At 43.4% G+C, this 12369-nt stretch overlaps 1 protein-coding gene and 1 long non-coding RNA gene across 3 annotated transcripts in view; one reads left to right on the forward strand and one right to left on the reverse strand.

Moving 5' to 3' along the window:
* The window catches only part of LOC138516503 (uncharacterized), a 151964-nt gene extending 147210 nt beyond the window's left edge, over nucleotides 1-4754 (forward strand). The window contains exons 4-6 of the long non-coding RNA XR_011282278.1: nucleotides 3841-3936; nucleotides 4176-4271; nucleotides 4373-4754. This is a non-coding gene — a long non-coding RNA (uncharacterized lncRNA). The remainder of the gene's footprint in view (nucleotides 1-3840; nucleotides 3937-4175; nucleotides 4272-4372) is intronic.
* The window catches only part of OCIAD1 (OCIA domain containing 1), a 700525-nt gene that overhangs the window by 674445 nt on the left and 13711 nt on the right, over nucleotides 1-12369 (reverse strand). The gene's annotated exons all lie outside the window — the stretch shown is intronic.

Consider the following 12369-nt stretch of genomic DNA (forward strand, 5'->3'; position numbering starts at 1 on the left):
AGTAGTGGGGCTGAATAGGCATTGTAGCCACTAACAATCCCTATACTCCTGGCAGAGCAGTAGTTATATTATCACAAAGAGCCAGCATTGATTTAATTAACTCAGAAAAACAGAAACACTCTACAAAAGAAACATCAGTAAGTGAAGCAATCCTGTTTCCTGGTGCATTATAATAGCCATCTTGTGAGAAACAGAAATATAATAAACCACAACATAAAAAGGGAAACAGGGACATTAGAACAGAGATAGGATATACTAACAGCACGACTACAACGTGTACGTTAAAGTGCTAAAAGATAAGACTTCGAACTCCTCAAGAGTATAGCCTGACCTCGGCGCATGTAACAAAATGATCCAAAGGAGGTATACATTTCAGCCTTTGACTGTTTCACCTTTCTAAGTGGAATCCCTGCTGGTTTAGAATAGTGTGGGGCTGAGTAGGCATTTTAAATAGGATTTAAAGTGAAATCTCAGTAGTAAAGGAGGAGATAGAGAAGAATAAATGGCCATTATTGGCAAAAGAAAGCACTGGGGCAACGTGCTGGTCTTGGAAGCAAGACCACGCAGACCAACTGAGATTCGAGTACCGGATCGGCACTTATAAACTGAATTCGGGTATTAAGCATGTTATTAAAAAAAAACAATAAAATAAAAATAAAGTGGTAGCAAGGGATGCAAAAGAAGAAATCAGTTTGCCAAGGGAGGCGGTGTAGAGTGTGAACAACAATTCAACACAGCAAATGGGGATCTGCGGTGGTTGCTCTTGTGCAGGGGTAAGGAGATTCTTGTTCAGTCATACGTCTCCACTGAACTCTGGCAGTCCAGCCATTGCTGATCTTGATGAACTCTCACGGATAGAAATCTCAAGTAACTGTGGAACACAAGAGGTAGGCAGAAACTCAGTTTAACGGGTCATCTGCTCGCCAACATCCACCTCCCTGATGCCTTTGTACCAATTGCCTCACTTCAAGTTAGGAACCTTACATTCATACAGGCTAACACATTCTAATAAACCAAGGTTAGAAAGGGCTCAACAACGAGCATAAAACAGAGGTTGGTTGTTGCTTACACATTGTAACAGAATCTTCAACTGTCTGAAGTTGAACGCAATCCCCCTCTGTATTATGCCTGGCAGTCTAGCAATTTCCTAGAATCTGGGAGCCAGCCCGATTTCCATAGACCCCGACAGTCTCACTCACACCAAAATTAAATGCAAGCATCTTTGAATGTCCCCCTAAAAGGGTTTTAATCGGTGTGACCCCAAGTTTTAAACAACATTTGACCACAATAAAATCTCTGATGGAGAGATGTCTTTATTGGAGGGCAAAAGGGAGCTTGCTCCGGGCCCCCACCTTGGAGGTGGATCCCACAAGTGTGCCTGGGATAGAGAAGTCTGTTCCCATTGTTCACCAAACTTAAATAGCACATCAGGATATTTTATGGCATGCTGCAGAGGCTTTTAAACCTACTGCCGTCTGCTGTTCACAAGTACATTCTGCTCTGACCAATTCATCCTGTGATGCTTTCTGTCTGTATTCACTGCGGTAAACAAAGTTTGTGCGTTCACTATGGCGTAGCTCCAGTACCATTCTCAGCTTTCTGTGGGGATTATATTGATCATGTGCAATAGTCAAAGTTGAAATGCTTATTGATAAATGTGAGGGCTGCGATGGTTCAAAAGATAGCTCAGTGTTTTCCCACTCATTGCAGCAATCTGTGCTCAAACGCAAAATTACAGTACCAAATTTCTGGCAACGCGACTCAGCCTTTCCTATGTCTGAAGTTGATAAAACTACATGTATATGTACTTTGTTTTTTAGCACAAAAGGTGCTATCATCAGCAGTGTACCTGCAGAAGATAGTGGTTGCTATAAATGAAACACAGCATCAGTGTGTTGAAGGTCTAGAAATTGGTTTGTTCAGATTGTGAGTTGTTAGACCTAGGCAGCCACCTCCAACGATGAGCATAAAGTGTTAGTTCAGAGAGTGGATTATGTATCCAAATTCAAGACTATGGAACGAAAGCGTTCACGCTTATATCTTGGCTTTGCCAGCAGACGATACTGTGATCCCAAACAAATCATCATACCACTGACATTACTGTGCTGTCTTCTGTGAAAGGATTTGCCTTCTCAAATGCTGGTGGCATTGTTTAACCCGTTACATGATCTTTCTTTTTATATGTGCCATTTCAGTGGAAGGGGTTCTAGACAGACGATAGCGGACCAGGTATCGCAAGCTTCTGGCAGGCATATTCTGCTCATTTGGCACAAGAAACAGTTTGCTTTTTTGTTTACAATTCAGACTTTTTTCTGTACCTTTATAAATAACAATTTCACAAGCCTGTGTTTTGAGTGTATTTAAAGCTTCAAAATACAATTGAAAAACCCTGAAACATTCTTTTAAGAATACATCAATTAGTATGATGGTACTTATTTACTTCCCTTGATGATGGATACAATGAAGCTAGAATCATTCCCATGTATGCATAATACGCTTATATAACATTTTGTTTTTATAAATTGTCATGTTGGGTTATACGATTTGTGTACTTACCTATAAAATGAGATTATTTTAGTTCATGGTAAGAATTAGTAAGGAACGTGGTAAAAGGTAGAAATTGCAAGAGTGTGTGCCAATCCTAGCGTCACTTCTTAACCAATGTGCAACCCTAGGCATCTTATTTATTCTTGTATTTCCTAATTCATCAAAATTGCCAGTCCCTAAGCCTTTCATAATTGTCACCCTTCAGTTCTCTGGATATGATTTTCAAAATACCTCACTTGTGATTTCACTGGCTAGTGTTGTTTCCTCCACAATAACAAGCATTGATACATTGCAAACCACAGCCACGTGTTACTTTGTTCTCTAATGGCAATCCTACTTGAAAACCATGTCCCGCTTCTAATCTCAGGCTATCTGAATACAGACACCTTCCTGGTAGCTACTAATCTTCATCTCATGTCTATGCTATGGTATGTGTAGCTTCCTTCTTACTTCCAATTGCGTCTCCTGTATCCATGCGTGAGCACTTTTGCATTTTGTGTGGCTACTAATCTGTCATCTGTCTATTCTCAATTACGGAAATACAAGCGATTAGAGCTAGGGGGTCCTCTTTTTTAGGGGGCTGTGTGGCTGAGGACCAGATACAGGCATATACGAAGAGACCCATTAAGCAGAGGATCTGCGAACATCGCTCATGCGTAAAAAATTCAGTGCCTGACAAACCACTAGTAGCCCACTTTGTAAAAGCCAAACATACTGCCAAAGATATAGAGTGGTTCATAATTCAAACTGTGCCAGCCCACCCCCGCGGGGGAGACAGAGATCAAAAACTAAGACAACTTGAGCAAAAATGGATTTACAATCTTAACACTGTACAGGCCGGCCTCAACATTGGGATAGAGTGGAGTCTTTTCTTGCGTAAATGATCCTTTATCTTTCACAAAGGATTCATTAAGCACTGTTCAGGTCCAATACATATTGTCCTGATCTCTTTAACAGAAAAGACCATAATAGTTGTAAAAATCTAGTTGAATTAGGCCTTTAAAACATGCCTATAATCGGGCCTTTCTTATGTACAGTCGCCATTTTTGATTTCAAGATGGCGCACAATTTGCACCATTCTGATTGCCCCTTCAGTCACAGTCGAGTTCCACAACACATCCGCAGAGTTATATCCGGTTGTTTCAATCAGGAACCCCTGCGAAAACGGACGGTGTGGCAACCAAACTAACAAAGATATACAAAGTAAGTAAGCGTCCGAATGCTTCCGTTACAAAATAACTTTTAAGTTGAATGCAATGCCTCCAGTCACTGACTCAGAGCAATTTTTTCCAGAAATCGAATCCACGGCAATCTCCATTAACGCTGGGCACAACACGTGCATTCCGCGGCAAGCAAGGTCATCGGAGGAATTATCTCCATTTGCTGAAGGTAAATCTATGATTTTAGCACTTCATTTTACATGCGATGGAAACATCCCTAGCAGGTGGAAAATACAAAATGTAAATGAATGTCTAACAGACAGTAGTCTATATTGGGCCCTTACATCAGTTTCAGACTGCTGTGTACCTATTATATAACTTGCACCAAGCTGTGCAAAAAAGTAACAAAAAGCAGAAGTAAAATCGCAAGATTGAGTTTACAAGGTCCATCTCATACTTGCTTTTCAGTTTCAACGACTGTGAGAACCCACAGCCTCAACGTTCGAATTTGGTCTACATGCCTCTCCAATTCCATGCCACACACGTCAATGAAGTAATCAGAAGGTTAGTGTCAATAGTTGCTTGTGCACACGTATAGAGAGAGGATACCCTACTTCGGGTTTTTAACAATGTTACCAACAAGCTTTTTCTGTTTTGGTTTTTAGATTGCCATAATGCGAAGGGTCAACCAATGAACCTTTCTTGACATCAAAATCTTGGTGTCATCACTTAACGTCCTGAAGACAGGTTCAGGCCACATCTAATAGCGGTTTAAGTTGGCTATAGAGTGCTTCATAAACATTGTTGCTAGTTCCCAGAAACACATTTCTCTGTGTCAACAGAACCAAGGACAAGTTATATGAATTAGAAACATACAAAACAGCTAAATGTCCACCACACACCCATACTAACCTCACAATATTGTTAGAATTTGGGAATTGTGGTAGTTGAATTTCACAGAATGTTGTTTTATGTGATAACTTGTGTAAACAAAATGTACTTTTGTCTTTTTTATACGGAAACTGTTCCGAGTGATTTTTATACTTATTGATTAAAAAAATGTTTATCTCTATTGTTCCTGTCTTGATCCATCGACCGACATGATTGGTAGCACTGTTTGCAACTAGACACACCTAGTGCGTGTGTAGCTGTTCAGTGGCATTTCTTGTTGTATATTCTCAATTATGTGCATCCTTTTCAAATGATCTGTGGCCTGCATTTATTCTATGGTTGTGTACCATTCTTGGGGCTATTGATGAAGTGTCCTGTAGCTATGCTAGAACACAAGTACCCTACTCGTGGACTGTTAATGTTGCCATTGAAATGATACTTTATTCTGATTACAGCAAGAATCAAGAATGAAGAGTATAAGGGGGGCAGAAAGGGAGTATTCATGCTTATTGTGATCACTGCGAGGCAAAGGTCAAGCTAGGGGCTGTGATTGTGACGATGGGGGCGTGACTAGATAATATGAATCCCTTCATTCATTTGGTTTGGTGGAGGGGGGCCCAAAGATATCTATACCCTAGGCCCCAAAAGTGTTTAAGATGTCCCTGTTCTGATATCCTAGCAATCTCCCTGAAACCAAGTCTGCCAACAGGCGTTCTCCCCCAGGCAACTACAGCATAAAAAAGGTAACTGGTCGGAAATTTTAGTACCCTAGGGAATACTCTCCTTGGAATTAGAAAATGTCAGTGCTCCACATATCAGAGCCTCACTCAATATTTTGCAGAGAGTACCATAACAGAGGACTGACTAGACCCAAACATACCATCATAAAGTCACAACAGACCCTCACGCACCTCTCAACAGACCTTAATATATATTCCTATGGACACCCAACCTGACTTCCTTTATATCCGGTTCCCTTTTTATTTTACTTCCTTTCTGTTCTTCCTCATGGCTCACAAGCAGTTTTGCATGGCGAAAAATACAAGCAACTAAAATAATGCTTTTTAGAGGACACACGCCTCATTCGTGCAGTCCCTTACTTTGTATTTTATTGAGCGCCTTCACCAAGGCACTGTACAAAAAAGAATAACGTTGGAACATAGAAAAATGAAGTAATGAGTCTAATGACAAACAGCTGCAGAAGAGGTAAGAAAAAGTCAAGAAAGAGAGAATATAGGGCTTCAGACAGGAACGGAAGATGTGACCAAGGGGGCCAGGGGCACAGATGGTAGTGCATTCCAGTGCCTCATGGCTAGAAGAGAGAAGGAACAAAAACGCGAAGCAGCACAAGGAGGTCGAGGTTAATAGAAGATGAGGAGAGAACGTGAGGGCGAATAGAGGGAGACCAGGAAAGCAAGATAGGGGCGGGCCATGCCACGATAACACTAAAAGACAATACAAAGAAAATTAAATGAAAGACGAGTTATAGGGGAGAAAAAAAGATAGAAAGAAGAGACTGGGTAATAGATGAGCGAGGAGGAGTGAGAAGATCAAGTGTAGAGGGGTTTGATGGGACGAAGGAAGTCCAAAAAAGCAGAGCAATAATCAAGATGGGAGAGGATAGAAGTAATCAAAAGTTTAGCTGCATGAAAAGGTAAGTAAGGACGAATCTTGTGGATATTGAAAAGATGGAAGCAGCAAGTATGGGCAGTCAAGGAAATATGGGAGGCAGACTTTAAGGAACAGTCAAAAATAACTCCAAGGTCACAGGCTGAAAGGAAGAAGCAAAAAGGGAAATAAAAGCCTACCGGGAAAAGGGAGAGAGGTGAGGGCGAAACCAGAGGTAAATAAAGGATCTCGGTTTTTGAGGGATTCAGGTGGAGAAATTGGGAATGCATCCACCCTTGAACGGCAGAGAGGCCGGAAGAGACAGAGGCATGAAGAGATTCAAAAAAGGTAGAAAAAGAAAATAATAATTTTCGAGTTGTCCGCATATAAAAAAGGGAGAGGAAAGATTGAACGATTCAACAATAGAATAAGGGGAATAGTGTAGATAGAAGGGGGCCCAAGCCTTGGGGAACACTGTGCTGGAGAGGCTGGGGAGAAGACGTGTGACCAGCCAGAAAAAGAGCAATTAGGGAGATAGAAACCAAATAATAATAGAAGTGGAGAGCCCAAGTGTAGAGAGTGAAGAAAGGAGAGTGGGGTGATCCACTGTGGCAAAAGCTGCAGAAAGGTCAAAAATCATAAGTACTGAAGAGGATTTATTGTGACGAGCCAAAAGGAGAGAATTTGTAACATGAAGGAGGGTGGTATCTATGGAGCCAGCAGGGCGAAAACCAGATTGAGTCGGCGGAAGTAGAGAGTGAAGGTGTGTGGAAAGCTGAGTGTAAACATCCCATTCAAGGAGTTTTGAGAGGAAGGGACAAGGGAGATAGGACGATAGCTGGATAGAGTAGAGGGATTTTTCAGGATGGGAATGATTAGAGTAGGTTTATAGAAGGACAGCGAGAGATTAAGGAGGTATGTCAGAAAGAGAATAATTGAGCGATAAACAAGGGGGATAAGTGGAGCAGGAAGGGGATCAAGCAAGTAAGCAGTGGGATGTGCCCACGTAAGAAAAAGGACTGTGTTTGAATCGGAAATCAAAGCAAACAGAGGTGGGAGTGAACAAGGGGGAGACGGGGCAGGAACGAGGCATCAGTGTTACCACTTTGTGAAAGCCAGGCATTTTCTCCCACTATCCAGTAATCTCAAATCTAGGTGTGTTTTTCTCATAGTCTACCATTTTGAGAACCAGAAGGAAACAACTAGGAAGCATAGACCCAGCGGGAAACAAGAATCCCAGGGAGGAACCCATGACCCCCCCAACTTAATCTTCCCTAACCAGAGGGGAGAAGGGCCCGGCCACTCATGTCCACATACCGCTAGCCCACAGAGGAAACAGGTAAGTAAGAACCCCACACGGGATAGGCAGGGAGGGACCAGAATCTGCTAATCTAAACATTATCAACCCCAGGGCAGAGGTAAAACACGCACATCAGCCAGGTACACATAGCACTAGAGCAGGGGTGCACAACTGATTTTGACAGTGGGCCGAAAGTACCTTACATGAGGGCTATAGTGGGCCAAAAAGTAAATGTGGGCGGGCAGTAGGCAGGCACGGCACAAGGCTTTTTCAACCCCCAATTCGTATTAAACACATGGAAAAAGAATATGATTTTGAGGGGTAACAATTTTTATTTGCATTTCAAACTTACATTTTGTACTACACATTTTCCATTGTTATAATTTATTTCTATTTAGTTATTGTATATCATCTGTTTAATTAAATTATATATATTTTATTGACCCTTGATTGGACATTCTGTTATTTTGGACTTCTATAGTTTGCTGTTTGGGTTGCCCAAGAGGAGTATGGCCTTCGTTGAGTCAGGTTTCCTCAAAAAGCAAAGGATGTACATCTAACTGTGCCTGTTTTTGCTTTATTATTGGGTTCACCCTTGGAGTGCAACACTATGCCCCATGGCTCCCACTCCCAACCAAACACGATGCCCCATGGCTCCCACCCCCAACCAAACACGATGCCCCATGGCTCCCTCCACCCCCAACCAAACACTATGCCCCATGGCCCCCTCACCCCAAACCAAACACTATGCCCCATGGCCCCTACCCCTCAAGCAAACACTATGCCCCATGGCCCCTACCCCTCAAGCAAACACTATGCCCCATGGCCCCCTCACCCCCAACCAAACACTACGCCACCATGGCCCCCTCACCCCCAACCAAACACTATGCCCCATGGCTCCCTCAACCCCCAACCAAACACTATGCCCCATGGCCCCCTCACCCCCAACCAAGCACTATGCCCCAGGCCCCCTCACCCCCAACCAAGCACTATGCCCCATGGCCCCCTCACCCCCAACCAAGCACTATGCCCCATGGCACCCCTCACCCCCAACCAAACACTATGCCCCATGGCCCCCCCCACCCCCAACCAAACACTATGCCCCGTGGCCCCCTCACTCCCAACCAAACACTATGCCCCATGGCCCCCTCACCCCCAACCAAACACTATGCCCCATGGCTCCCACCCCCAACCAAACACTATGTCCCCTGGCCCCCCTCACCCCTAACCAAACACTATGCCCCATGGCTCCCTCAACCCCCAACCAAACACTATGCCCCATGGCTCCCTCACCCTCAACCAAACACTATGACAGTTGGAAAAAGAACAACTTTTTGAAGGTGTACCATTTTATTTGTATTTAAAACTTACATTTTGTACTATATATTTCCCCAAATCATACAGGATGAAACAGTGAACCAGAATAGTTGATCAGTGAGAAACATTGCAGCGTTTCTCAGCTGTCAGTTTCTGGATCTCGGACTCCAGTGAGGTTGTTGCTACTCACAGGATAGCATGGAGATGTTGGTCAGGTAGTCTTGTCCTTAGGCTGGATTTATGTAGTTTCATTTGTGAAAAAACTTGCTCACAAATGTAAGTACTGCCAAACATAGATACCATCTTTAATGCTTCCCGTGACAGATTGGGGAATTGAGCAGTGTCCAGAGACTGATAGAAGACTAATAAAGGCATCTCTCTGTGCTTATTTTTGAGGGCACTACAGCACTGAAGTTCAATCAGTTCCAGTTGCAGTTCAGGTTGCACACTGTCAACATCAGCTGAGAAAGGGTCTGCAAAAGGTTTAAAAGAGGCTCACTGGGATTTGAATTGTGAGAAACGATTCTCAAAAACATTTTGCAGTTCCTTCGGGACCTTCACATGCCGATACCATCCTACATACTTGTCATGCGGGAAAACCTCTGCACATGCGGGGTAGTGTACCAGAATCCCTTTCTCCAGTTGGGCTGTCAGAAGCCTTGACTTTATTTCAAAGGCACAAACTGCCTCAAACAGATCCGATATGAGATTTTGGCTTCCTTGCAACTTTAAATTTAAATGATTGAAATGGCCTGTCAGTCAGAAAAGCAAAGTCAGCTACCCAGTCAATATCTTGCATGACAGAAGTGTCCATTCCCTTTTCATCAAGGAATGCTTTTATTTTGTGCCGTAAAGCAAAGAATCGCTTCAGCACATTGCCACCACTAAGCCATCGAACATCGGTGTGATATAGGACATCACCATAATCCGCCTTTACCTCTTCTAAAAATGCCTGAAACAATCGGTGATTTAAAGAGCGTGCACGGACAAAATTAACCGTTTTCACAACAAAGTCCATCACTTCAGTGAATTTCAAATGTTTTGCACATAATGGGCCTCATTCCGAGGCTGGCGCTACCCATGGAGTAAATAGCACCATGGTAAGCAACCATGGAGCTATTTACTCCATGGAAATCCGGCATGGTGAATGGAGTAATTACCGGTCCATTCCAAGGTTGGAGGGACCGGTAATTCCCCATTCACCATACCGGTTCCCCATCCCCATTCCTGCCCCCATAGGGCTCAATGGGAATGGGGAAGGAGTAAATTACGGCACCGTAAATTACGGTGCCGTAATATACTCCAAGGTCCCTTTGCGGGTTGGATTTTTAACGCCTGCTAAAAGCAGGCGTTAAATGCCAACCCGCAAAAGGGAACTCGGAATATGGTGGTAAGTGTTAACGGTCACCGTTGCCATCAACGGTGACCGTTAACCCTTACCACCAGCCTCGGAATGAGGCCCAATGCCTCTTGGTGGATGATGCAGTGATAATTTTTTTTAATGGACAGCCTTCTCGCCCAAGTGCCTTTTCAAGCAGCCAATAAACCCATTTTGCTCCCCAACCATGGCTGGTGCCCCATCAGTCGTCATGCCTACCAAAGCATCCCATGGCAAATTTAAATCATCGATGACTTTTTGAAAGGCATTAAAAATGTCAGCACCAGTAGTCCTGCCATGCACAGATACCAGGTAAGCCAATTCCTGAAATACTTTGCATTGATTATCAACCACCCGAATGAAAATTAACAGTTGGGCTGCGTCACTTGCATCTCATCAAGGGCAGCTGAAGCTGAAAAGAACTTGACATCCTTACACCGTATTTTCAGTTGGCTGCAATAATTGTCAGCCATGTCTACAATATGCCGCTGGATACTCATACGTGAAAGGGTAACATTTGTAAAAGCATCTTTTTTTTTCTTTACACATTGCCTCGCAAATCTCCATCAGGCAGTCTTTAACGAAATCCCCATCTGTGAAAGGATGTGCTGACCTTGCAATAAGCTGTGCAACCTTATAACTCACAAAGGTGGCACATTCAGATTCTTTTTTTTCTTGGCAAAAACACCCTATTGCTTAGTCAGCTGTGTTTTTAGCTCCCCAGCTTTCTTAATTCTCGCTTCCCCCTGCAAATCCTTATATTGCAAATGTTTTGTTTCACAATGGCGGCGGATATTATATTCCTTGGGGACTGCTATGCGTTGAGACAAATGAGACACGAGTACACATTAGGTTTGGACACTCTGATAAAAAAACTTCTCAGTCCACTCATCCTTAAGTTGACGGTGCCCCTGGTCAATCTTTCTTTTTTTTACTGCACTGAACATTGGCAGGCACATCTTTGGATAAAGATACAAACTCCATTGTTATGCTCCCACTATGACGGTCCAAGTCTAGAGTATATACAAATTGCATACTTTTTTGAGAATCCTAGAAGCGATAAAAGAACCAAGATCAGATAAAGAACATAGCCTTGCCAGCATACCATTTCATGCACTTATTGATGGATACTTTCAGGAATAGCGGGCTGCATAGCATATCAAACTGCTATGTTTGAGATTAAGGTGTAAATTGAGGACATTCTTTAAAAAAAAATAACAATTCAAAGCACAAGCTGTTGCCAAATTATGAGCTTTTGAAAGGAATTATCACAGGATGACCAATTACTTTAGTGAACATACAAAGAAACTGATCTCAGTTTCTTCCTGGCCAGGGCAAAACTGACAGGAGCTCTACCATATTGCGCCAGAGAAATAGCTTCTTCTGGAGTACTACCAGTTTGAATATTGCAAGCCATTTCCTTCCATAAAACCTGGGTCAAATAAACTGTCCACTTGAATGTATGATCCGTAGTGTGCAGCAAGTGTCCTTTTTGCAGTTAAGCTTGCCCTCAAAGAGCAGTTACCTTCTCTAATCAATTTCATTGTGCATCTATCCCCCTGAACAATTTTTGATGGGGTTGTAGAAAGTTAACAATTGCCCACACTCAATGGGTCTCAAACGCTTGATCGAGGTTTAGTTGCAAAATTACAGAAGCAGACATCATCCAGGACCATACAAGAAAAGGCTGCAGCCGGTTTTGAAAGACCCGAACCCTCAACCTCCAAATCAGCACACAAACTCTCAAGCATGCACCCATACAGACCCAAACCCTCCACCCGCCAACTCAGCACACACACTCTCAAGTATGCACCCATACAGACCTGAACCCCCCATCCCCCATCTCCGAACCCCCAACCCCCAAATCAGCACACTCTCAAAGAAGCACCCATACAAACCCGAACCCCCCCACCCCCAAATCAGCACACAAACTCTCAAGCATGCACCCATACAGACCCAAATCCCCATCCCCAACTCAGCACACACACACACACTCAAGCATGCACCCATACAGACCAGAACCCTCCACCCGCCAAATCAGCACACTCTCAAAGAAGCACCCATACAAACCCGAACCCTCCACCCCCAAATCAGCACACAAAGGGCCTCATTCCGAGTCCGGCGCTAATGGAAAAACGATGGCGGTAAAGTAATTCCGCCATCCTTTT

This window comes from Ambystoma mexicanum, chromosome 6q (assembly GCF_040938575.1).
Source record: "Ambystoma mexicanum isolate Mex_15411 chromosome 6q, UKY_AmexF1_1, whole genome shotgun sequence".
Taxonomy (NCBI): domain Eukaryota; kingdom Metazoa; phylum Chordata; class Amphibia; order Caudata; family Ambystomatidae; genus Ambystoma; species Ambystoma mexicanum.